Raw genomic sequence first — 27174 nt, forward strand, 5'->3', positions numbered from 1 at the left:
TAATAGGGAATTAAAAAGGATTTTAGAAAAAACCGTAAATCCTAATCGCAAAGATTGGTCTTTAAGATTAGACGATGCGCTTTGGGCTTACCGGACAACTTATAAAACCCCTATTGGTACTTCACCATATCGACTTGTTTATGGGAAGGCATGTCACTTACCTGTTGAAATCGAGCATCGTGCAGAATGGGCTATTAAAAAGGTGAACATGAACATGGATGAGGCAGGAAAGGCAAGAAAGTTAGACCTATCGGTGCTGGATGAGTTGAGACGCGATGCTTATGAAAGTTCAAAAATTTACAAAGAGAAAACGAAAGCGTTTCATGATAAGCAAATTGTAAGGCGGATGTTTGAAGTGGGGCAAAGTGTGTTGTTGTTTAATTTAAGGCTAAAGTTATTTGCGGGTAAGTTGAGAAGTAAGTGGAATGGTCCCTATGTGGTTACTAAGGTTACTCCGTATGGGGCAATTGAAATAAAAGATCCGAAAGGTGGGGAGCCGTTCTTAGTTAATGGGCAACGATTGAAAATTGCTTCCGGTTTGTCACTTGGTGATGCTAGGGTAGTTGAAACAATTCGGTTTGAACCCACGAAAGTTCATCAACTTAGAATAATTCGGGTGAACGAATCAAAGAATTATGTTAGTAAAGAGAACATTGATGCGTGGCTTGATCAAAATGTTACTATTAGTCGGATGCCCAATTGTGACGTTTGGGATGATGATGGGCGATGTGATGATGCGCCAGAGGACGCGGTGTCTGAGGTTATTTCAGATGAATGTTTTGATGAGTTTGATGAAAAGTTGTCATTGGAAGAAGATGTTAAGGGAAGGCCGGAGTTCCGTCGTCAAGAAGAAGACCCAGGGGAAGTATTGTTCGAATTGAGTTTCGTTGGGGTCTTACCCCATTTTGCTAATGATCATCGTGAATTCAAGGTGATTGCCGATACGGGGTCTACAATTAATATCATGTCATACATGACGTACAAGCGATTATTTCATGACAAATGTTCTCTATGTTCGTTGACTAAATCCGATGCGATCATCACACTTGGCAACAATACTAAGTGTCAGGCACTTGGTGTACTTCGTGATGTGATGGTTAGTGTGAAAGGTGTCTTCCTTGAAGTACCATTCACCATTTTTGATATGCCTACGGATGAAGATGTTCCATTGTTAGTCGGGCGTGGATTCATTGCAACCGCGGATTGTAAAATCGACCCAGGTGCAGGTTCTATCACTTTTGAAGGAGGAAACAGAACTTTTAGATTTTGTAATTCGGAAAATATGCGTTTTCCTTCGGCATATATAGTGGAGAGAGAATTTGATGAAGGATATTGTATGATGCTTGGGATACAAGAGGTTAACACAAATAAAGTAGTTAGTGAAGAAATGGTAGCGGATACTATAGACATGGATGAAATCTATCAAAGTGTTGAGTGTGGGGGTATTAGCCTCAATCAACGCTTAGGTTCCAAGTCAAGCAACGATGAAACCATTTGTGTTAACACGGTTACAGAAACACCCGAAGTAGAACAATAACCGGATGTGGATGTAGAGGAGATTCGTGAGACACTTGAAAGTATGTGGGGAAAAGAAAACACGAAAAGATTCATGAACAACACCAAAACATCGTTTGTTGATGATGAGGGGTAGACAATTGAAGTTGAATACGTTGAGTCCAAACCAAAAAGTGAGTCCAAATCAAAATACGAATTTAAACCTCGCATTAAGTATAGAGATCCGGGCGATTTTTCGGTTATGTGTCAATTCAAAAAAAAGAAGATTTACAGGGAGTTGCTAGATTCGGGTGCGAGTATTAACATGATGCCAACAAAAATTGCAAAATCAATAGGCATCCGAGAATTGGTTCGAACTAATACGAGTATTCGATTTGGAAACCAAACCGTCGATGACCCAATCGGGATTACAGAAGATGTTCTTTTCATTATTCACGGTACTGGTTATAAGGAAGATTTCTTCATTATGGATTGTGAACCGGATGCGAATACTCCAATTGTATTGGGACGAGGATTTTTAGCTACCGCCAGGATGTCACTAGATTTTGATACGGGGACTTTGACAATTAAAGATGAAGATAACATGATCACGCTCCGTATGGAAGATGGATTCGGCTCTCGAAAAAACGGGGCCGTTGATCCGGACGAATGCTAATCCGGAAGAGGAGTCGAGTGCACGACTCCATTAAAAATTCGCACACATTTGTAAAGTTTGTAAGTTTTTATTTGTTTTGTACATACGGGCGGGGCAAAGTACCATTTTTCAAGTTTAAAATGGGATCGGTTTGAATGACTATCTCTAACTTTTTGCATTGAGGACAATGCAATGCTTAAAGTGTGGGAGGGGGTCAAGGTTTTTAGTCCCAAAAATATTTTGTGCAAAGAGAATGAGAAAAATGGAAGTTTTGTGCGAAATTAAGGCGAAAAATGAAAAATTAAAAAAATTTCTGTACCTGAGTGTTGGCGCAATTTACGCCAATATTGGCGTATTTTACGCCTATGTAAAGTGAAAATTCAGAAAATTTTGCATGTTAGGCGTAATTTTACGCCAAGTTTTTACGTCCAAAAATGTATTGGCGTATTTTACGCCAAAACTGGCGTAATTTACGCCTTTGTTATTTTTCAGGTGCCGGTTTTTGGGGTTTAAAATGGGTAAAAAAATTATTTATTTATTTATAACACATAAGCAGCCATAACCCACGAACACCATCACTCTAAACCCTAATTTTTCATCATCTAAACACCAAATCGAAGCTCAAAACATTATCAATTCGTCATAACACTTCACAAGAACACCTAAATCCTTACAAAATCATACAAATTGGGTGTTAATTCATGTTCTTGGCTAGAACTTAAGTTTGGGGGTTTTGATTTGTGGGTTTAATTCTTCAAGTATTCTTTCAATTCGAGTGTTTTAACATCAAGATAATAATCATTTTTGTGTTTTTCATTGTTCTTGATTTTCAATTTAGGGGTTTTGTTATTTTCATGTTCTTGTGCTAGGGTTAGTGCGAATTAATTATGTTTAAGCATTGCTTTTGTTCTAACTATTGTTAATTGTGTTTAAATATGTCAATGGAGTATGTGTGCATGATTAATTTGAAAGTTTAGGTTAAAACTTGTTAATTGCTTCTAAGTAGTTGACTAGGGTTGACTTTGACTGAAAAATTGATAATGTTTGTGTCTTGAATGTGTGTTTCTAGTGTTTAATGTTTAAATTGATGTTTGTTAAGTGACAATGCAATAATGTTAGGTAGTAAAGTTTATAGTTTGTGTGAAATAATGATTACAATGTTTATGTGATGTTCACTTGAGAAAAGGGTTGTCTAGTAGTGATGATAATGTGTAACATGTCAACTTAAGTGTCATGTGGTTAAATGAGGTATGCAAGATTAGTGTGTTGATTTGGTGGGTAAGGTTAGGATTTGCATGTATTGCTAAAAGGTTATAATGAGATATATTGAGCAATGACATGTATGGTGTGTTGTTAAGTACTAACGAGCTTGTTGAGTTGTGTGATTGCAGAAAATGTTGAGCAGGGCAAAAAGGAGTCGTGGCAATCCAGGAGGAGCTCCAAATTGGCAGGATAAAAAGTGGTTGAGTGAGTTACCATATGAATGGAAAGTCCGACTGTATACCGAGAAGAAAGACCAACTTTTGAGAAACGCTTTTTGTGAAAGGTATATAACTCCAAATGTGTGGAGAAAGTATGGGGTGTTTCAGGTGTTTGTAGACTGGGGTTGGGAAGCTGTCCTTCAGCCAGTTCAAATGGGATTTGAAAGTACACAGTTGAGTTGTTCATGGGAGATGATGTATCCCACGCAGGTGTTTAATTGGATGTCAACTTTGAAATGGATTCCAGGAGATAATTTCCCACGAACGTTAATTTTGGAGGGAAAAGTGGGGAATTCAGTGATTCCAATGCGGATGGAGACTTTTAATCAATTATCCCATCCTGACCTTCCATATGATTCGGGGATAAGAATTGCGGGAAAGGATGGGTACCATTATCCGTCTGCCAAAGAGTTGTTTGAGGTTCCAGCTGATAGATATATTCATGTGGTGAGAACGTTGTTTCATGTCGACCGACCTGATATTGAGAATTTTGATCTAGAGAGGAGTAAGCTGAAAATCATTCCGAGGATATTGTCAATAGTGATGAATTACAACATCTATCAAAGAAAGAGTGATCTTACGCTAGTTCGGACGTACGAGTTACCTCTATTGTATGCCATGGTAACTAATTCAATGGTGCCTTCGTTGCGTTTAGTTATGATGACATGGATTTGGGAGTGCCGGGAGCAATTAAAACAAAGGGCGGTGATCCCTTATATGCGGTTCTTGTCTTTTTTTTGTGGAGGAATGGAGGGATTTCGAATAATCCCAAAGGAAAAAGATAAGAAATTAAGAAAGTGAAAGAAAAGGTTCCCGGGTTAGAGTTTATGCGACAAGGGGATGGTTTTGTAATTGAGAACCCAACTTATTTGGAGCGGTATACTTTTGGGGTAGAGGATGATAATCTTCCTGAGGAGGAAGAAGATTATAATTCTGCGGATTCATTTAAGCGAGTTGCACGAGGATTGGATGATATCTATGATAGGGCTGATCCGGATTTTAACCCTCAAGGTGAGGGATCGAGTAGAGGTAGGCAGTATATTCCGGTAGATGAACAAAGGTGGGCTCGGATGGAGGAGCAATAGAGTACCCTTCTTGATGCAGCTAGGGCTCAGATTTACTTGACTGAGCCATATCAACAAGATGTGTTTGAGAGGGATAACCAAAGATGTCAGTATGAGGATATGTTGCAGAATCATCCAGTTATACAGTATTATGAGCCGATTGACTATACGACTTATGCTTCGGGGTTTGCACCAGGGGTGGAATATGTGAATCCACCCGCACCATCTGTCGCACCACCGTTGTTTTATCAGCAACCCACACCACTACCACTGGATATGGAGAGAGCTAGAGAAGAGGGCAGGAAGTCGGTATTCGACATGGCACCGTTATCGAGAAGCTTATTTGATAGTATTTTTGGTCCTGATCCCCGAATGGGATGAGCCTCTCTGATTTTAATCAGGTCCTGTGCTCCGTCTGTAATAACATGTACACTTTTCTTTTCTATTATTTTTCTTATTTTATTTTAAGTAGTTAAATGAACTTTGTGGGTATGTTCACTGCAAGCCCTCACGAGACAAAACTCGTCCACCCGAGGGAATCGGGTGGTTTAAAGCGGGATCCCTCCGAAATGGGCTAGTTAGTTTTTATGTTTTCTTTTGTTTTTGTTTTGTAAGAATAAAGTTGGATGGAAGGAACTCGTGTGTGATGAAATGGGAGTTGGTGTACGTGTCACAATGATATTAGGAAGTTGCTTTTAATCCCGGGTAATATTGTTCTTTTTCTTCTTTCTCTTTGTTTAATTTCCTCACTTTGGTCTAACATAACTTTTAAACATGCATACGAGGATGTAGCATGACTTAAGTGTGGGGGGGAGGAAGGAAATTTGCACATTTGGCTTAGCTTAAAAATGCTTGTTGTTCAAAGGTTTTATGACATAAATGGTTTTAATGGCCTAGGTGGTAAAAATTTGAAAGAACTTTAAATTTGACAGAATTTTAATTTCAATATCAAGATGTTGACCCATGAGAGTAACCATAGTCACTAAGAATTAACTTGGAAGTTTTTGACTTGGCCGATGAGGAATGATAGTGTTAGGCATTTGACTTTGTTAACCTTGGCTAGTTAATTTTAAGGAAATATACTCTTGTGGAGAAAAGAAAGGTTGAGAAAAAAGGGGATCCCATGGTTGTATGTTAGGTAACATGAATGATAAAGAAACACTTTAGGATTTTCTTTTAAACCAATTTTTTTTTTTATTTTTGCAGCCAGTCTACCCAGGTCGCTAGTACCCAATTGAGTACTAGAATCAATTAGTAACCATTAGCAGCCTAAACCTTTAGAAAAAAAAAAGAGAAAACCAACTTCCCATTCCTACCCTTTTGTGTGGTTATTGATGTCGAATTTAATCTCACTTTATCTTGTTTAGATTTAGTAACGCTAGGTGACAATGCAACTCATTTTTGCTAAGACATAATTGGTTTAAATTAGAATTTCAATTATAACTGGCTATCATGTTATAGTGTTTATGGCTTTTTAATTAGTTTGACTCAGAGTGGTTTCCGAGGTTCCACAATGGATTCCACGATTTACTCACTAGTATGAAAGTGCATAATAATGATGATAGTCACCAATGCAACACTTGTGGAGTTTACTTCCCTAGGCAAAGGTCGAAAGGGGATGCTTTATATCACAAGCTATGACAATGATATTCACCACACCCAACACCCATTATCTACATTCCATACATATATCTATATATCATTGTCACCATCACCACATATTCACCGTTACATCCTAAATGTTCTTATTATGATAAATGCTGTTGATCAATCCTTAATTAATCATGTTACTTAATTACAGATTGAGTGCAATAAGATTACAATGGTGGATGGAATGTTTGATGATTATTTTGGGCCCCGATGATCGTCTTTCACTTTAACTATCACGTGATCAACCACCCCGACCCGGTCTTGATTGTTAATTAGCATAATTCACCTTTGTGCGATGTAAAAATCCCTTGGGCAAGATCACAAGTGGAAATTACAAAGGCTTAGGCAAAATGGCAGAGAATCAACAAACACAAAATGAGAGGCCACGCTCCCTATTTATAGTATTCGAGGCATCCGCAGTTCTGCGAGTCACTTAACTTTCCGTGAAAACTCAGCGAATTAAACCGCAGTCATTTATTAGCGCGGGAATCCATCTGCTGATCTTATTTTCAGCGAACACTTCATAACTTTGCCTTATAGTTCGCGCAGTTCTGCCCTTGGCCTTTAGAAAATAAAATATACATATACAATACTATGTATATGATCAGCTGTGTGCTATCATGAAAAAAAAATAAGGGGAGGAAGTGAAAGAGACGAATTTGAAAATTATATATGCCAAAAATTGTGAAACGATTGCTTTAAAAAGCATGGACCACTGAGGCATAAAATTCGTTCTCGTTGAAATGTTAAGGAAAGAATGCAAAAATCCTTATAACCTTACAAAGTACCTACATCTTTCATGCGATGCCTCGTATAAATGGGCAATGTAACCAAAATCCACTTCACCGAGCTTGTGGTATGGGGTATTTCTAATTAGACTTAGGGGTTTCATTGGTGTCGGGACTTAAAAGATATGTACTTAGTACTAGTGTAGACAAGAGCATGAGTTTGGCTAATTGAAAAGTTAAGAAGGACAAAAACACAAACATATGCACGATTCTAGTTATAGTTGACATTCCGATTTAAGTTAATTTATCTTTGTGCGAATGAGGTTCACGTTAAAATCTCTAAACCTTATAAAGTTTGATTGGTTCAACATTCGTAACCGTTTTATACCGTTTTAATTGAGTCATGACTAACCCTTATGCAGTTGTTCCGGATAAACCCGTTTTGTGTTTCTTTTGACATGTTACTTAGATGCATTTATATTGTTGATTAAAAAGTAAGTGTGGATCATAAAAGCTGTGAAATATAATTGTTCAACTTAGTCTAAGTATTGATCCATTTGATGATTCGGGAAAATGCTTGAGGTTTATGATTAGCGGAGGAATTGTTGAATTAAGGAAATGTTTTGTAAAGAGGAGTTTATGATTGAAGGTATTAGAGGATAAAAGTGGTTTGAGGTTTTGAGTGATTGGCCCATGACGTCCTTACATCTTGATTAATAGTTAATTTTACTTGCGAAAAATTGTTTGAGTTAATACCACCTAGGTATTGTTGTCTTGTAATGAAAAACAGATTTGCTTGATGACAAGCAAAAGCCAAGTGTGGGGGGTTTGATCGTTCCTTAATTGTCACGATTATTTACGATTAAATACGTAAAATTAACTATGTGTGGGTGAAAAAGGAGATACTTTGATGAGGTTTTATGTTTTATAGGTAAGAAAGATGTTGGTGCGAAATGTGGTACAAAATGGCGAGTTAAAGTGGAGTTTTGACAAGAGTTGGGAGCCTGAAAAAAGATTAGAAAATTTACAAAGGCGTAAATTACGCCATACCTGGCGTAAATTACGCCAGGTCTCAGATACGTCCAGTCCAGAAGTCAATTTCAGGCGTAAATTACGCCATGAGATTTTACAAAGGCGTAAATTACGCCATATCCGGCGTAAATTACGCCAGGCCAAATTTCAGCATTCCGGGAAATACAAAAATTAGCTTTTGGATGAAGTTTCCTAACCCCTATTTAAGGAGAGCTTTAGGGTTACAAAAATATACTTTTTCTCCATCAGTTTTGCAACAGAAAACCTTCCCAATCACATAAAAACACCATCTAATCACCATTCTTCGAGGATTCAAGTCAAGATCAAGGTGCCATTCATCATGCAATCATCAAGATATTCAATGATTATCATCACCACCATGCTTGGCTAGTTTTCTAATCTTTATTCCTTCCATGAACAATTGATACATGTATTCTTTCATTCAAGTTTATGTGGTTTGTAGTGTTATGAAACTTATGTCTTTTGAATTGTGATGTTATAAACCTATTGCTTATTGATCAATGCAAGTATTATTAATTGTGATTATTGCAAGTTGAGTCATAGTGATTTAACATTGTGTTCTTAATCCACTTAGTGTTAATTAGATTAAGGATAAAGACAAAGTGTCTAGGTTACATGACTCAATCCCAAGATAGTTAGAATTAATAGACCTAAGAAATCTTGTCTATGAGGTTTGATCAATATTTGATAAGCATAATACTTGTTTGAAGGAATGCATGTTAGATTGGGATTGTGAAGGGATAAAGGCTCTTAATCAACTGATTACAACCTTTTTGTTTAGCTCACTGTTTATGCTTTTAAATATTTAAAACTATGTTTGCTTGATAGTTGTTACTCTAGTATGTACTTTAGTTAATCTTAGTTAATCACAAACAACTCAATCCTGAAATTGCTTGCTAGTTAACCATAACTTCCCGTGGAACGAATCCTGCTTACCCTAGCTAAGTTAGATTCATTAGGCTATTTTTGATTGACCCTTCGACATCGATCAATACCGCGGATTTAGCTTCCCGCGCTTCCCAAAACGGATCACACCCTTCCAAGGTGCGACTTTTAACATTACGCGGTCACCGACTTGAAATTCGAGGTCGTTGCGTCTTTTGTCGATATAGCTCTTTTGACGACTTCGGGCCGTCCGGAGTCTATATCGGATTTGAACAATCTTCTCGGTCGTTTCATGAATAAGTTCGGGTCCGGTGATTTGTGTGTCGCCTACTTCGGCCCAACAAAGAGGTGAACGACATTTTAGGCCATATAATGCTTCGAATGGTGCGACGTTAATACTCGCGTGATAACTATTGTTGTAGGAGAATTCGGCGAGAGGAAAGTGCTTGTCCTAAGTTTTTTCAAAATCGATAACGCAAGCTCGTAGCATGTATTCCAAGGTTTGAATTGTGTGTTCGCTTTGTCCGTCGATTTGTGGATGATATGCGGTGCTCATGTCTAAACGCGTTCCCAACACTTCTTGTAAAGTACGCCAAAATCTAGAAACAAAACGGCCATCTCGATCAGAAATAATCGATAAGGGTACACCGTGACGGGCGATGATCTCTTTAATGTGAAGTTGTGCAAGTTTCTCCATTTTGTCGGTTTCCTTCATGGCTAGGAAGTGCGCGGATTTGGTGAGATGGTCAACAATAACCCAAATAGTATCATAACCGCCCACCGTCTTTGGTAGTTTGGTGATAAAATCCATCGTTATCCTTTCCCACTTCCATTGCAGGATTTCGGGTTGTTGAAGTAGTCCAGAAGGTCTTTGATGTTCGGCTTTGACTTTGGAGCAAGTTAGGCATTTTCCAACATAAGTAGTGACGTCCCTTTTAATTTTCGGCCACCAATATTGTTCCTTGAGGTCGTGGTACATCTTATTGGCACCGGGGTGAATCGAATATCTTGACTTATGGGCTTCGTCTAAAATAAGGCTTCGTAGGTCCCCATAACTAGGTACCCAAATTCTTCCGGCGAAATATCGGAGTCCGGTTTCTTTAGCTTCGAATCGAGAGGTGAGAATGTTTAAAAGTTCGTGCGAAATTTTTTCGCCCTTGAGAGCTTCGTCTTGGGCTACTCGAATTTGACTATTGAGGTTGGTGTGAATGGTGATGTTTAAAGCTCGAACACGAAGAGACACCGCTCTTTCTTTTAGACTTAAGGTATCGGCTACTACGTTTGCCTTCCCGGGATGGTAACGAAGCTCACAATCATAATCGTTTAAAGTTTCAATCCACCGGCGTTGTCTCATGTTTAGTTGCTTTTGGTCGAAGATGTGTTGGAGGCTTTTGTGATCGGTGGAGATAGTACTCTTGGTTCCATAAAGATAGTGTCTCCACATTTTAAGTGCAAATACAACGGCTCCGAGTTCGAGATCATGTGTCGTGTAGTTCCGTTCATGAATTTTTAGTTGTCGAGAGGCATAAGCAATGACTTTCTTTCGTTGCATCAATACACACCCAAAACCATGTTTCAAGGCATCGCAATATACAACAAAATCATCATTGCCTTCGGGAAGAGACAAAATAGGAGCGGTGGTTAGCTTTGTCTTCAAGACTTGAAACGCGGATTCTTGCTCGGTCGCCCAAATGAATTTCTTTCCCTTGTGAGTTAACGCGGTTAGAGGACGTGCAACCAAATAGAAGTTTTCGATGAATCGACGATAGTACCCGGCGAGACCTAAGAATTGACGTATGTGAGTAGGAGTAGTAGGAGTCTCCCATTTGCTAATAGCTTCGATTTTCGACGGATCAACCTTAATACCTTGATCACTTACAACATGACCAAGAAATTGAACTTCCTTCAACCAAAATTCACACTTGGAGAATTTGGCATAGAGTCGTTCTTTCTCAAGAGTTCAAGCATAAGTCGGAGATGCTGTTCGTGCTCTTCTTCGCTTTTAGAATAGACCAAAATATCGTCGATGAATACGATAACGAATTTGTCGAGGTATGGTTTGCACACGCGGTTTATAAGATCCATGAACACTGCCGGTGAGTTAGTGAGACCAAACGGCATTACAAGAAATTCATAACTACCATAACGAGTTTGGAAAGCGGTTTTGGAGACATCTTCTCCCTTAACCCTTAATTGATGGTAACCCGAGCGGAGATCGATTTTCGAATATACACGAGATCCTTGTAATTGATCAAAGAGGTCATCGATGCATGGAAGAGGATATCGGTTCTTAACCATCAATTTGTTTAGTTCACGATAGTCGATACACATTCGTAGGGATCCATATTTCTTCTTAACGAATAAAATCGGAGCGCCCCATGGTGAATGGCTAGGTTGGATAAAACCACGGTCAAGTAGTTCTTGAATTTGACTTTACAATTCTTGCATTTTGGATGGAGCAAGCCTATATGGTGTACGTGCTACGGGCGCGGCTCCCGGAATGAGATCGATTTGGAATTCAGCCGACCGATGAGGTGGAAGACCCGGCAATTCGTCGGGAAATACATCAGAAAAGTTACTAACAATTGGCACATCATCGATATGCTTTTCATCGGACTCGACTTTCTTAACGTGGGCAAGGATTGCAAAACAACCCTTACGGAGTAGTTTTTTTAACTTTAAGGCACGAGACGAGGTTGAGTCTGGTGCAACTCTTATCGCCATAGACAATCAAGGGTTCACCGTTCTCGATAGGAATCCGGATTGCATTAAGATCGCAAAGAATGTGAGATTTCATTTTGGCTAATCAATTCATACTGATTATTACATCGAAGCTCCTTAGTTTCATGGGTATCAAGTCAATTTCAAACTCATATCCCAAAATGGTTAACGTACACCCCCGGTAATATGTGTCGGCACTCAATAGGTTCTCGTTGGCCACCTCAATGGCATAAGTAGCATCTAGGGGGAGTGATGGAGTGCTAAGAGTATGAACCAAAGTCTTGGATATAAAACATTTATCGGCACCCGAATCGAATAAGCAAGAAACATAAGTTTTATTGAGAAGAAATGTACCCGTGACTAGTTCATTGTCATCTCGGGCCTTTGGGCGTTAATGTTCAAAGCTCGGCCGCGTGTGTTAGGGTTAGCTTTCTTCTTCGGACACGCATTTCTAAAATGACCCGTTTGGCCACATTCAAAACAAGCACCCGGTTTTGGTGCATTGGGCCCCTTTTGAGCGACGGGGGTGGCACTTATACAATCGTTGGCCACATGACCACTCCTTTGGCACCGGTGGCAAAATTATTTGTCACATTCACCATATTGATGTTTGTGGCATTTGTTGCAAAAGGGTTTATTTCCGCCATAACTTTTCTTGGCGTCGGAGGTGAAAGGCTTTTTGGTGAAGTTGTTATTGTAGTTGCTTGATGGAGTGGCTTCCCATTTTCTTTTGTTGCTACCCGACTTATCCTCAGCTTTAGGTGCCGGTACTACGATTTCGTCCACTATTTCTATCAATTTGCGGGCCATGTTCAAAGCTTCTTGATGATTAGTGGGTTTGGATGACATTACTCCGTGTTTGATGCTCTTTGGAAGACTATCCATGTAAAGTTCAACCCTTGAAGACTCGAGGTTCACAAGGTTTGGGCACATCAAGGCTAATTGGGAAAATCGTTGATTATAAGCCTTGAGGTCATTTCCGACCGCTTTTAGAGTTCTTAGTTCTTGCTCGAGCTTGCGAGTCTCTTCACGTGGGAAGTATTCGGTGATCATCTTCCCCTTTAAGTCGGACCAAGAGAGAGCGTGGGCTTCATCGGTACTCACCGATTATACATACGTGTTCCACCACGTGAGAGCGATACCGGAAAAAGTGTGGGTGGAATATTTGACCTTGTCTTGGTCTCGGCAACCGCTTATGCTAAAAATGGCTTCCGTTTATTCGAACCATCGGGTGAGAGTAACCGGTCCCCCGGTTCCATCGAAAGTATGAGGTTTGCACCCCATAAAAGCTTTGTAGGAGCATCCCTTGTTTGAATTTCCGGCTCCATTGTTGTTGTTGTTAGGGTTGTTGGTGTTGGATGAGTGACCGGCCATGGCCGCATCTATGGCGGTGGCGATCATTCGTTCAAGAGCTTGTTCGGGAGTTTCATTGCATGGTACATGGCGATGAGACATTGTTCCTTCAAAACACAAGAATACCGATGATTAGTATTTTCAATAATACTAATCATGATATGGAATAAGGATAGAGAGAAAATTTTCCTTGACTCACCTTAAATTCTTCATGTCATAATGTCGGAACGTTCATATGAGTCACCATAATATAATCCCGGAAATTATATTACCCTAATTCATATGTGCATTCGACATTATTTCACTAAGTCAAGGTGGCGTGTCAATCAAATTAAACAACGTGAGATTAAGATGTAATAAGAGTTGATATGAATAGAAGAGTTCGAGTATAAATGCACAAGTAGTCAAGTAATTCCTACTTCAAGTCTATATGCCGATTGTAGTCTAGACTCACTAATGTACCCTATTACTCGGGGTTAACACCAATGAACTCTAAATCCCTACAACCTACGCTCTGATACCATCTGTAGCGACCCGACCAATTCGTCATTGACGGCGCCGTCTACTTAGGTCCCGTTACGTGGTCATAAGTCTTTAAAATGACGTTTGACCAAAAAAATATGTCGCATCCATTTTAAATGTAAAAGTGTTTCAAGTTTACAAAGGTAGTTCCACGACTAGTTACATTACAATGTTTAACGTACAATTGAAACCTATGCGACACAATTTTGAAAGTAATCCAAAAGATGCTTCATGTATGCATATATAATCGACATCCAAGCAAGTATCAAAAAGAGTGCGAAAGCATGTATCACATAGCGTTAAGGACCTGAGAAAACATATAGAAAACTGTCAACGAAAAACGTTGGTGAAATCATAGGTATATTAGTAACGTTGTTTTTGAACCACAAGATTTAATATAGTTGATTATCCAAATCGTTTGTATTCCAAAAGTATGTTTGCGAGCACCCAATTATCAAGACTTAACTGTTTTGTACCCTGTTACGTAGTGTTAGAACATACACTATACTCGAAAATATATTTCATCCGCTAACGGTAGCGAATCATCCAAATAAGGCTCGTCAAGCCCATGTGATCACATAATATAAGTTCTCGTTTACACCCTGCAAGTGTAACTAATGATAATTGAATTGAGGCTTTTTGTTCAAACTCGCACGTAGAATGTTTGTTTTCGTACTTGTGTTCAAAGCATAAAAGTATGGTACGTATATGTTTCTCATCCCATAGTTTAAAGTAATAAGTTGTTGAAAAAGGTGGGAATATGATCTCACCTTGAGTGCACGTGTAAAAAGTACTTCGCAAGTATACGTGTGCAAAGAACAATGCTAGTCTTGACCTAAACAAATAGGTCGTATCAATAACGGTAATCACGATTGGTCAAAGATCTTCGATTAGTCCTATGGCTCGTTATGACTCGATTATATAGCATGTGAATCAATTTGTCAAGTTTCATGCACGTTACAAGTAGTTAAGCATGTTAGAACAATCGTATAAATGTTTGGTTAAGTTTGACTAAAAGTCAAACTTGGTCAAAGTCAAAGTCAACGGGTCGGATCGGGGATCCGACAATTTTCCCATGATGAGGAATCATATATGAGCACATTAGTCAAATTTCATGTTAATCGGAGTTACGGATAAGCGGAAAAGTTTTTATGAAGAACAAAACACAAATAAAAAGTAACTGGGCAGATGCGGGGCGCGCGAAGGGTTGCGCGGCGCGCACTTCAATGTGGAACCAGGTCAGAAATCGACTAAAAGGGGCAATCATCTGGATTTTCTGATTTGCGTGGCGCGCTGAGGTGTGCGCGGCGCGCATACCTGGAAAAATGCTGGTTTGCAGAAAATTGGCTAAGTCTCGAACCAAAACCCAAATTAACATAATTCATGAACCGAAAACATTCAAAACGCATACCATATATCGTTGGAAAAGTAGTTTGACGAGGAACACAACTAAACACATTTCATCAATCAAATTATCATTTGCAATAAATAAAACCAAGTGGAAAACTCATTAAATATCCACCATTAATGCTTTCAAGTCCATAAATGCATATTTATGATTCGGAAATTAAATGCATACATATCACAAGCCGTTTTGTAGGTAATTATGCATACAATACTATTATGCACTCACAATTTACATTCCAAAGCATTCAATGCATTTAAATTCCATTTTACTTCTATCAAACCCTAACTCAAGAACCACAAAATCAATAATCATATTAGTGAAGTTTTTTTAATCAACCTACACATCAAATTGAAGCTAATGATGATAGGAACACATTTAATACTTGCACTTTATCATAACAACAACATTAAATCATCCAAAACTCAAAATCAAGCACACACTTTTTAAGTTTGTGACGACCTGAAAATTTTCGACCAAATTTAAACTTAATCCTTGTATGATTTCAACACGATAAGAAAAGTATGTAATATCGAAATCTCAAAAACTTTGAACTGCTTACATAGTTTCAGATAACCTTTGATTATTTTCGACGATTCATGAATAGTTGTTTGTAAATAAATATGTAAATATATGTACGTATTAAGTTTAATTAATAAACATACAAAATAATAATTTGAATTAAAAATGTAAAGTAAAATACAGAGTAATTAAGCTATTATTTAAATGAATATATACATATATGTATATATAATATTATTATCTATATATGATTTCTATTAGTAATTATTAATGCATTATGAAATATATATATATATATATATATATATATATATATATATATATATATATATATATATATATATATATATATATATATATATATATATATATATATATATATATATATATGAAACTGAATAAATATAACTTGTTATACCTTGTATATTACTTGTATTATTATTAGATATTATTATTATTATTACTTTGAACATTAAAAATCATTGTTTTTATTATTATCAGTATTATTATAAATAAAACAAAATATTAATATTATCATATTTATAATTATTAATAACAGTATTATGGTTTATTAATATTATTATTAATAAAAGTATTATTATTAATATACTTATATTTACTAATTAGTAAACTAATTCGTATATATATATATATCTGAATGAATTTAAATTAGTTTTCTATCACTTTCAAAAATATATTCCTGTCTTTAAAAAAGATGATGAAATCGAATCATCACTATAAGTCAATCGATAAGAAACAAAATTTGTTAGAAATCGTACCAATCAGTTAAAGGTTTGTTGTCTGTTTATTATTTTTATTCCTTCTTTATAGACATCATCATTCTGCAATTTGTTACAAGTTCCTATCATATTTTTTTTATTTATTTTTGTTGCTGTCCTCTGTCGTGATTCTTGGGTATAAACCCATCGAATTAATCGGTGTATCGACTACCCCATCCATCCACCAAGACATCACCACACTACTACCACTTCACCCCCATGCATCATCATCATATTTGTCGACCATCATCATTAAGACCATCGGTTTCTTGTTCCAGGACTACAACACCACCTTCTCTTTTCCTCTCTCTTTCGTAAAACACTTTCCACCATATTTTTTTTTTATTTTTCTTTCAAACCAGGCTGCCGTTTTCTGTGTTCCTGTTTCGGTGCAAAACCATCGCAAACCATCAATAAAACCAACCAAACTTACTACTACTGTTTTGTTTTATGAATCATCACCAAGAATCCTCATCACTATCACGGCTGCTACTTTATTTCTGTTCGAGAACAAATCCAAAAACCTCCAACCTGCAGCCTCTTATCGCTACAACTGCTACGTTGGTCCATTTTCCTTTCAAACCTAAATGTAATGTAAACCAAACACCATAGTCATGATATTATTTCTCAAGTCTTTTGCTACTACTCATTTTTTTTAAATCCTTCGAACCTGCCATTCTTTGTGTATCCGTCCTAAAACTAACATCCCTTTTATTCGGTTCAAATCATAGCGTTAGCTGCTATATTTTTTTTTATTTCGAAAACAACACTTTCTGCTGCTATATGGTCGACTATTTTATTGTTTATGTGGCTCCACATGCTGCTTCTGCTTTTTCCTTTGGACCGAAAGTCACCCAAAACCGAACCCCACAAAAAGATATAATATCCAGCTTTTTTTAAATTCATAAAGCATATATTAAATCTAAGACAACATGGACTTAGTTTATTCATCAAAGTGGGCCGAGATAAGTGTTGTGGACCTTGAAATAACGACTAGGGTAAAGAAATGATGAAACAATCAGACAAAATAAGAAGACATCGTGATATTAAGTATGATGATACTACACTATGCATGATGATGATAATTAAAAATATAAATAATGATGGTGTTTGATTGCAATCAAGTAAAGTATCTGGTTCTTGTTTCCCTTACGTTAACAAACCGAACCCAATTAAGTTTTACAACTTGGGCCGTTGAATTAATTGGACTCATAAGGAAATTTGGGCCGAAATGATACAAAAGAGGGTTAAGTGTATATGGGTTACTGAATAGAATAGAAAATAGGCGATGGAGCCATGGTCTTGGGTGTTGTTGGGGGAAAACAAGAGGTCGTGGGTTCGAGCCCGGGTTGCGACATTAATTTTTAGCTATTTCCTAAAGGTAGTATACTTGTTGTTGTTGTTATTATTATTATTATTATTATTATTATTATTATTATTATTATTATTATTATTATTATTATTATTATTATTATTATTATTATTACCATTAATAACATAAGTATTAGTATTATTATTATCATTATTAGTAAAAACATTATTATTATAGATATTATAGTTATTATTATTATTACTATTATTATTATCATTCTTATTATTAAAAGTATAAAAATTATCATTTGCATTAAAATCTATTTTTTTTAAAAAGATTACCTTTATTATTAAAACTATCATTGTTATTATCATTAATAGAATTATTAATATATAAAATGAATATAGGAAACATATAGGTTATTAATATAAAAATGATATAACTAATAAATTTATATATATATATATATATATATATATATATATATATATATATATATATAAATTTGTTCGATTACAATTATGTGTGTTAATATATATATAAATAATATAGGTTTGTGAATCTGAGGCCAACCCTGCATTGTTCAGTTCCGACGTATGCATATTTTTACTACAAAATATCGTATCGTGAGTTTCATTACTCCCTTTTTATATATATTTTTGGGCTGAGAATACATGCGCTGTTTTATAAATGTTTTACGAAATAGGCACAAGTACTAAAACTAATTATATGTGGGTTTAAACCAGAAATATACCCTTAGCTTGGTAACATTAAACTACTTGTCTATGTACGGTAGGCGCGAATCCTAAAGATAGATCTATTGGGTCTGACAAACCCCATCCTGACTATGGGATGCTTTAGTACTTTGAGGTTATTTTAAACACACCTGGTGTACTTCAGAGGGTAAAACATGAATGTTAAGGCTTGTTACCGGGTGCCTACAGCTTATAGAATACTTTTATACACTTGCGAGTGCACATATATTTATAAACGGAAATCTTGTGGTCTATCAAAATGATGAATTTTATTATTTTATGATAAACTTATGAACTCACCAACCTTTTGGTTGACACTTGAAAGCATGTTTATTCTCAGGTATGAAAGAAATCTTCCGCTGTGCATTTGCTCATACTACATGGAGTCGTTCATGGCATATAGAAGTCAAAACCTCGCAATGGGACCAACTGTTGAAGACTTTGTCCAGATGGATTAGGACGGGTCACTACAAAGTTCATGCTAGTTACATTTAAACAACGAGATCAAGCATATAAATCATATATTCATGTTAGACTTGAGCCATAGATACTAATTAACAACTTTATAAGTTAAAAATATCAAGAACACAAAATCTAGTGATTTTAGAAAGTTACCCAAATGAGATGTAATCGGTATGGATTTGAAGAGGAAGATGCAAGGATTCCGAATATGTAATTTGTTTGGATTGATGCTTGTTCGATTTGATTTAGATGATGAATCTTTGTATTGGAGATTTAGAGAAAATGGTGAAAGTATGAAAAGAAAAGGGAAATGAAAATGGATAAATGATTGGACGAGGAAGAGTGTTGACTCTTGACCTAGTCACCTCTTTGCTCTTTTGACAATCTTAGTCCCTCAACTTTGGAAACGGGTGCGTGAATTATCTAAACGAGATAATTTTAAAATGCGTGCCAACGGGAGATGTTATAAATATATAACGGACTTTAAATAGCTAGACGAAAATTTAACTGGAAAAAGGCGGGATGTTACATGTTTTACTACTTCTTTCCAGCAACTTTACATTCTAAACTTGAGGTAAAAACTCTACTTCAACTGTTGTTCAATTCATATGTCTATAGCTATCTATATAAGAGTTTATAAACTAGAACATAGTTTAGTTAATTCTAAACTTGTTCGCAAACAAAGTTAATCCTTCTAACTTAATTTTTAAAAACAACTTAACACATGTTTTATATCTATATGATATACTAACTTAATGAGTTAAAACTTGGAAACACGAAGAACACCGTAAAACCGGACATACGCCGTCGTAGTAAAACCGGGGGCTGTTTTGGGTTGGATAATTAAAAACTATCATAATCTTTGATTTAAAATTTGTTCTTCTGGGAAAATGATAATTCATATGAACATGATACTATATTCAAAAATCATGGTTAAACTCAAAATTGAAGTATGTTTTTCAAAATGGTCATCAAGATGTCGTTCTTTCGACGGAAATGACTACCTCTTTCAAATATGGATTATAATTTGTAACTTCTACTATAAACCACCACTTTTTCAGTTTAATTTCACAAATTACAGTTCGTTACGAAACCATAGCAATTTGATTCACTCAAAACAAATTTATAACGAAGAAATTATGGGCAAAACAATATTTGTTAGAAATGGATAATTTGATTACGGGATTAATTCGATCATTAAAATCTATACTAACCATATCCTAGCTAACTTTTCTTATATTATACATGTATTCTAACATGTCATGGTTGCACAATACGTCGAATAAATCAAAAGACACCACATATGTGACGACCCGGAAATTTTCGAACAAATTTAAACTTAACCTTTATATGTTTCCGACACGATAAGCAGAATTTGTAATGTTGAATCTTAAAAAGTTTGGAACTACATTCATGTAATCATTTACCCTTTGACCGTGTTCGACGATTCACGAACAATTATGTGTATATAGATATGTATATATAATATATAATATTAACTGAAAACATTAACAAAGTATTAGATATATGATACTTTACATGAACATATTTATTTCGATATATTTATCGACAGAATTAAGAGATAATATCAAATGATTGAATTATCAGATACATTATGATATGATTACGGGCCTATGTTATGAGGTCCACTGTGATTTAAGAAATCTATTCTTTTTGACAACTCATTACTTAACCAGTATGATAAAGATAACGATATTTATATTTTATTTTATTAAATATATATAACGATTTAAATTAATATTATATATTTTTATACGCGTATTATACGTACATAGTTTTATACTTTTACTATACTTTAACTTTACCTTTACTTTACTTTTACTTTACTTTAACTTTAATAATTCACTTTAATAATTCATACTTTAATAATTTACTTTAATAATTCATACTTTAATAATTCACTTTAATAATTCATACTTTAATAATTCACTTTAATAATTCATACTTTAATAATTCACTTTAATAATTCAAAAATCTATTATAAATAGAATTCAATAGGTTTCATTATTTCATAGAAACTTGAAAATATATTTCTCTAAACTCTCTCAATCGAATTACATATATATATATATTTACTTAGTACTATTTCAAGATATTATTAGTATACATAAAATACTACGACGGAGTTATATTCAACCGATTTCAAAATAAGTTTTCAAATGGGATATAGATAAGGAAATTATGGGTTATAGCGATGAAGGTTATGGGTATTGATGGAGGGTATTGCTCGTGAGGTCAACCTAACGTTTATCATTTTCGTTGCGTCTACGTGCTTTCCTGCAATATTGAATCACAATATTGATACGTGAGCATTCATATCTTATCTTTTATATATTAATAGTGTATCCCTGACTAGTGCTCGAGTATATATGATTATGCATGTTTGTATGCTTAGTTTCGTCGTTAAATAGTTTATGATAAATCACGAATTTGATACATATGCTACTGAGATAAGTTATATGATATGCATGTCGTTGAAAAGCTGAAGAAAAAAATTAATAGCTTTTCATTTAGAAATCGTGTGGTTTCGATGAACGGATTAAAAGATATGGTCAACTGAATTATCATTAATTTTAATATTATTATTAAAACGATTATTATAACTGTTATCAGTTGATGTTATTACTTAAATTATCTTTATTACTAAAAATTAATATTTTTATTGAAACTATCATTTTATTATTTTTATCATTATTATTATTATCAATATTATTTTATCAAATAAATATGCGTACAAAGATATTTTTACCACACGTAATGTAATTACATTAATAATACATACCACTATATTTTTATGATATTAAGAGAATTTTATAAATTTTATTACTTGAGATATATAAAAGTATATTTTTATCATATATGAATTTTAATATAAATTTTTATTTATTAATAAATGACTTGTATTATTTAGTATAATAAGATCTGATAAACATATTTAAATATATAAAACTACTATATATAAGTTATATAATAAACATGTATAGATTTTGAAAGTCATTTTGGGTCAAGTTGACTTTTGTTGACTTTTGCATGTCGGTCTCGAGCATTAAGATTGTGATACACTACGACTTGACCTAAATTGTTAGACAGATATTGACCAACATTTAAATATATATACTTAATATAGGTTCGTGAATCCGAGACAAACCCTGCACTTGTTCAGTGCCGTCATATACATAATTGCTACGAAATACAGTATTGTGAGTTTCATTTGCTCCCTTTTATATATATTTTTGGGACTGAGAATACATGCGCTGTTTTTATAAATGTTTTACGAAATAGGCACAAGTACTAAAACTAATTCTACGTGGGTTTAAACCAGAAATATACCCTTAGCTTGGTAACATTAAACTACTTGTCTATGTACGGTAGGCGCGAATCCTAAAGATAGATCTATTGGGCCTGACAAACCCCATCCTGACTATGGGATGCTTTAGTACTTCGAGGTTATTTTAAACACACATGATCTGGTGTACTTCAGAGGGTAAAACATGAACGTTAAGGCTTGTTACCGGGTGCCTACAACTTATAGAATACTTTTATACACTTGCGAGTGTACGGATATTTATAGAAACTGAAATCTTGTGGTCTATTACTATTACGGAAATGATGGATTATGATAAACTAATGAACTCACCAACCTTTTGGTTGACACTTTAAAGCATGTTTATTCTCAGGTATTAAAGAAATCTTCCGCTGTGCATTAGCTCATTTTAAGGATATTACTTGGAGTCATTCAAGACATACTTTGAAAGACGTTGCATTCGAGTCGTTGAGTTCATCAAGATTAATATTAAGTCAATTATAGTTGGATGTAATATGAAATGGTATGCATGCCGTCAATTTTTGATGTAAAGAAAGTTTGTCTTTTAAAAACGAATGCAATGTTTGTAAAACGTATCATATAGAGGTCAAATACCTCGCGATGTAATCAACTATTGTGAATCATTTATAATGTATATGAACGGGTCCTTTCAGTTGGTATCAGAGCTGGTTTAATGCCGTTTATTAGCGGGTTAATCGTAGAGGGGGTTCTTACAGTGTTACCTGTGACGAAGCATTGGCTCTTACTCCTCGCGGTCCCTATTAGGGTTGGTTGTACGTTGTCGAGAGGCGAGCCGTAAAATCAGTGTCTGAGGTACGCTTAGTGGTCACCAGGCGGTTAGCTGGGAAGGCACTGAGTGGGATGCGTTCCCAACTTTCAGTTGGTATCAGAGCGGTGGTCTTAGCAAACCAGGTCTTGCATTAGTGTGTCTAACTGATAGTTGTTAAGATGCATTAGTGAGTCTGGACTTCGACCGTGTCTGCATGTCAAAATTTTTGCTTATCATTTTTAGTCGGAAATCATTTACTTACCATCCTTAGGAAATTACCTGCTAATCATTCTTAAGTCTAGACGCGTTTTCCTACATTTATTGCATAATAGTGTATAGACGAATTCTTATCTTAGCATATCTGTTACTGTGAACTTTGACTGACATCTTTCAAAGATTCCTCCGTAATTTATGGGATTTTGGTATTATATATACATATGTAAATTATGTATTGAAGAATACCAAATCTAAATTCTACAATCTATTTCATACCAAAAAATTCTTTCCCTGATCATACAAGATGGATCCCTCAACCAGTTCGAGTTCCTCGGATTCCGACAGCTATGCCGATATGGATTTCCACATGAGCTCCGAAAGCAGCGTGACCGGAATGAATCAACCAATTAGCCATCATCTATTCTGGATGAATTGGGGATGGGTTCGTAATCTACTTAACCATTGGAGACAAGAAGAAGGCGATCCCTTTCATCCACCACATTGCCCTCTTGGCAATGAACCTGAAGCACTTACCGGCGAACCTGTCCGAAACACCATTTTCTCTCTCATTTCCAGAGTATCTCGTCATGATTATATACTACACCAAATTCTAGATCTTATCTATCCGCTCGTCCGAACCGACAATCACCCCAGTGTAATAGAAGAAGTCAACGAGCTTCGCGCTCGGGTAGTGGCTTTGGAGAATATGGTGCAAAGGTTACAAACACCAGCAGCAGCACCAACAGCATAACCAGTACCACCATCAACAACATCGACAGTACCATTACCACCACCAACAACAACCGCATCGCAAACCTCAACTTCACAATCTGTCCCACGAGCATCGACGTCATACGCCATGTAGATACCAAGGAATACCACAACGATGAAGTATTGATTCATAACTTCATTGGGGAAACATTCTACGGCGATTATGTAATTTCTAAAGTTTAGAAATTATCTATCCTAGCCTTAACCATAAATCAAATGAGTTTAATTTAATATTAACTCATTAAATCTATATTACATCTGAAGAAATATACACATATATATTTCCATAAAGACTGTAATAAAATTCTTTTGTACAAAATATTAATTGTGAAATATTTTTTAACAGGTAGGTAATACCCGAGAGATATATAAATTCACAATTAATATGTTACATTCTTCGAATCAGATTCAGCAAATCATCCATTATACTCCCTTCTTTCACAACAATATACATTCTTTTATAGAAATCAAAACAACCATACTCATTCAAAATCTAATTACATATTCTGATTTTGAAATCTCAGAATTCGATTCAAGATATAACCGAAATCATCACTCTTAGATTTCTACATCTTTCAAAACTATACTTTGACTTCAAAACTGTCCTAGAACCTCATTTCTATTCATGGAACTCACAAAATATTTGTATCATTCAAAATCTTAGAACATCATATGTATATTAACAATTACAATATGTGTTCAAACACTTCAAAATTCTTAAAGACATGCGAGATGATGATCCAACCACACATTACCCACTGTCATGCACCTGAAAAGCTCTCGAAACTAAAGTTATAGTTTAACACGTATCCTTGTCAGATCCTTTGATATTTATTACTAAATATAATTTTTCAATCTCTTTCCAAAATAGACAGTTTTGTCATAGCTTCAACAAATCACCTTCATTTGTTTATACGAATAAACCTTATTATAACAATTACCCCTTCATCATTGTTACCGGGGAACCTTTCATATCTCGCCACATTAGCAGTAAACTTAGCAACAACTTCATTAACCTTCGACTTAAGCCTCTCCGAAAAGCCACTATACTTATTCATTAAAACCACATCATGTACTCACCTACATCCTGTAACAATAATTGTCACACCAACTACTGGGAATTAGCAATCAGTATTTTGAATTCCGCGACAATTTTACGTCAAAAGTTATATGTCTACATATAACGTCTATCTCCTAGACTTACATACTTCGAATGTGAATTTTCTGAAAAACATCCCAAACCATGAACTAGTTCTCCGAAATTGGAAAAATGCTGATGAAGCAGCAAAAACTGTAAACGACTTTAACAGTCAAAAGTTTGATGATAAAGAATAGTATGGTGGTAAAGCTGAGAAAAAGAGAAGGTTTGAAACTGGAAAACGGATTGAGCAGACCATGAAGGAGGCTGTGGACAAATCACAAAGACTAAACCTGCCTTCAAAGGATCCAAATGATTCAGTGTCTACTGAAATCGTTAGCAAACAACTTACTTCTTATTCTAAACCTTCACAGACAAATCTTCTTCATCATCCATATTATCGTATCTTTTATTATAATATCTTCGATATTCCTGAAGATATTTTCACAACTATTCTTATCTGAAATCTTTTATCTCTTCGCAATATCTGCGTTACAACATAAAAAGAAACTGTGTTAGTTTCTAAATTCTAAAAAAAAAAAAACTTTGAATTTAAAATAGGAATGTTTTTGAAGTAGTGTTGGGAACTGAAGCATGAGTTAGTATAATATAATGACACTTGATCAACGTGATTATATTACAGTAAGTCATGCTGAGTTTCTAATGGAACGTGATGATTCACAGAACATACCGTCATCATGTACTGTTTGCACGACTCTTACATTCTACCCAATTTCCAAACATATTAAGAACATATCATCTTGATAGCTCTATATTTTCAGATATTCTGGTAATTTTCCAAATCAAGATCATGCCATTACGATTTTCTTCTTGGAACATTAACTATGTTCATCCAAAAATTCATATCTACGAATTCTGGACCATTATCCGCTTGACTTAAGGTCGGAAAGAGAAAACAAAAGCATGAAGCTCCGAAATATAATGGAGAATATAAAGCCCGATAACAACCCTGAAATTACAAACCGTGTATATCAATGCGTATAGCAATATAAAGACACGGGAGAATGAAAAACACAATAACCCCAAGGTAATGGTAGAAGAAAATAACTTCCTCCGGTGGTAGATGAAAAAGAAGAATGACATATATGAAAGTTAAGAGTATATCAAGAATCAATACTGGATGAAGCATATTAACGAATGCTTTAAAGTATGAATTGGGGAGAAAGACTAGAAGGTGTGAGATGTGGAAATAAAGAAACGAAGGGGGTGGAATTATAGTAAAATATCAGACAGAGAAATCGAGACAGATTATCGCATTTAATCAAAGAAGATCCTGATTTCCTTAATCGCCGAAGAACCAAATCTTATTGCAAAGATTTTCTTTAAATCCCATGAATTCCGAAAATCAATCATAACTACGTCATCGGTTAAAACGAATATACGTTTACTCATTTCACTCTCTTGCGATAGCTTCACTTATACTCTTCGCGTAATCAAATTATTTTATCTATATTACTCAATGATGATAAAACTCTATTTATCAACTCATATTCATCATGAAAACATTTTTATAGTTAGCCATGACAACCTCGATCAAATTTCGGGACGAAATTTCTTTAACGGGTAGGTACTGTGACGACCCGGAAATTTCTGACCAAATTTAAACTTAACCTTTATATGTTTCCGACACGATAAGCAGAATTTATAATGTTGAATCTTAAAAAGTTTGGAACTACATTCATGTAATCAATTACCCTTTGACCGTGTTCGACGATTCACGAACAATTATGTGTATATAGATATGTATATATAATATATAATATTAACTGAAAACATTAACAAAGTATTAGATATATGATACTTTACATGAACATATTTGTTTCGATATATTTATCGACAGAATTAAGAGATAATATCAAATGATTGAATTATCAGATACATTATGATATGATTACGGGCCTATGTTATGAGGTCCACTGTGATTTAAGAAATCTATTCTTTTTGACAACTCATTACTTAACCAGTATGATAAAGATAACGATATTTATATTTTATTTTATTAAATATATATAACGATTTAAATTAATATTATATATTTTTATACGCGTATTATACGTACATAGTTTTATACT

This window comes from Rutidosis leptorrhynchoides, chromosome 4, assembly GCF_046630445.1.
Source record: "Rutidosis leptorrhynchoides isolate AG116_Rl617_1_P2 chromosome 4, CSIRO_AGI_Rlap_v1, whole genome shotgun sequence".
Classification (NCBI taxonomy): Eukaryota; Viridiplantae; Streptophyta; class Magnoliopsida; order Asterales; family Asteraceae; genus Rutidosis; species Rutidosis leptorrhynchoides.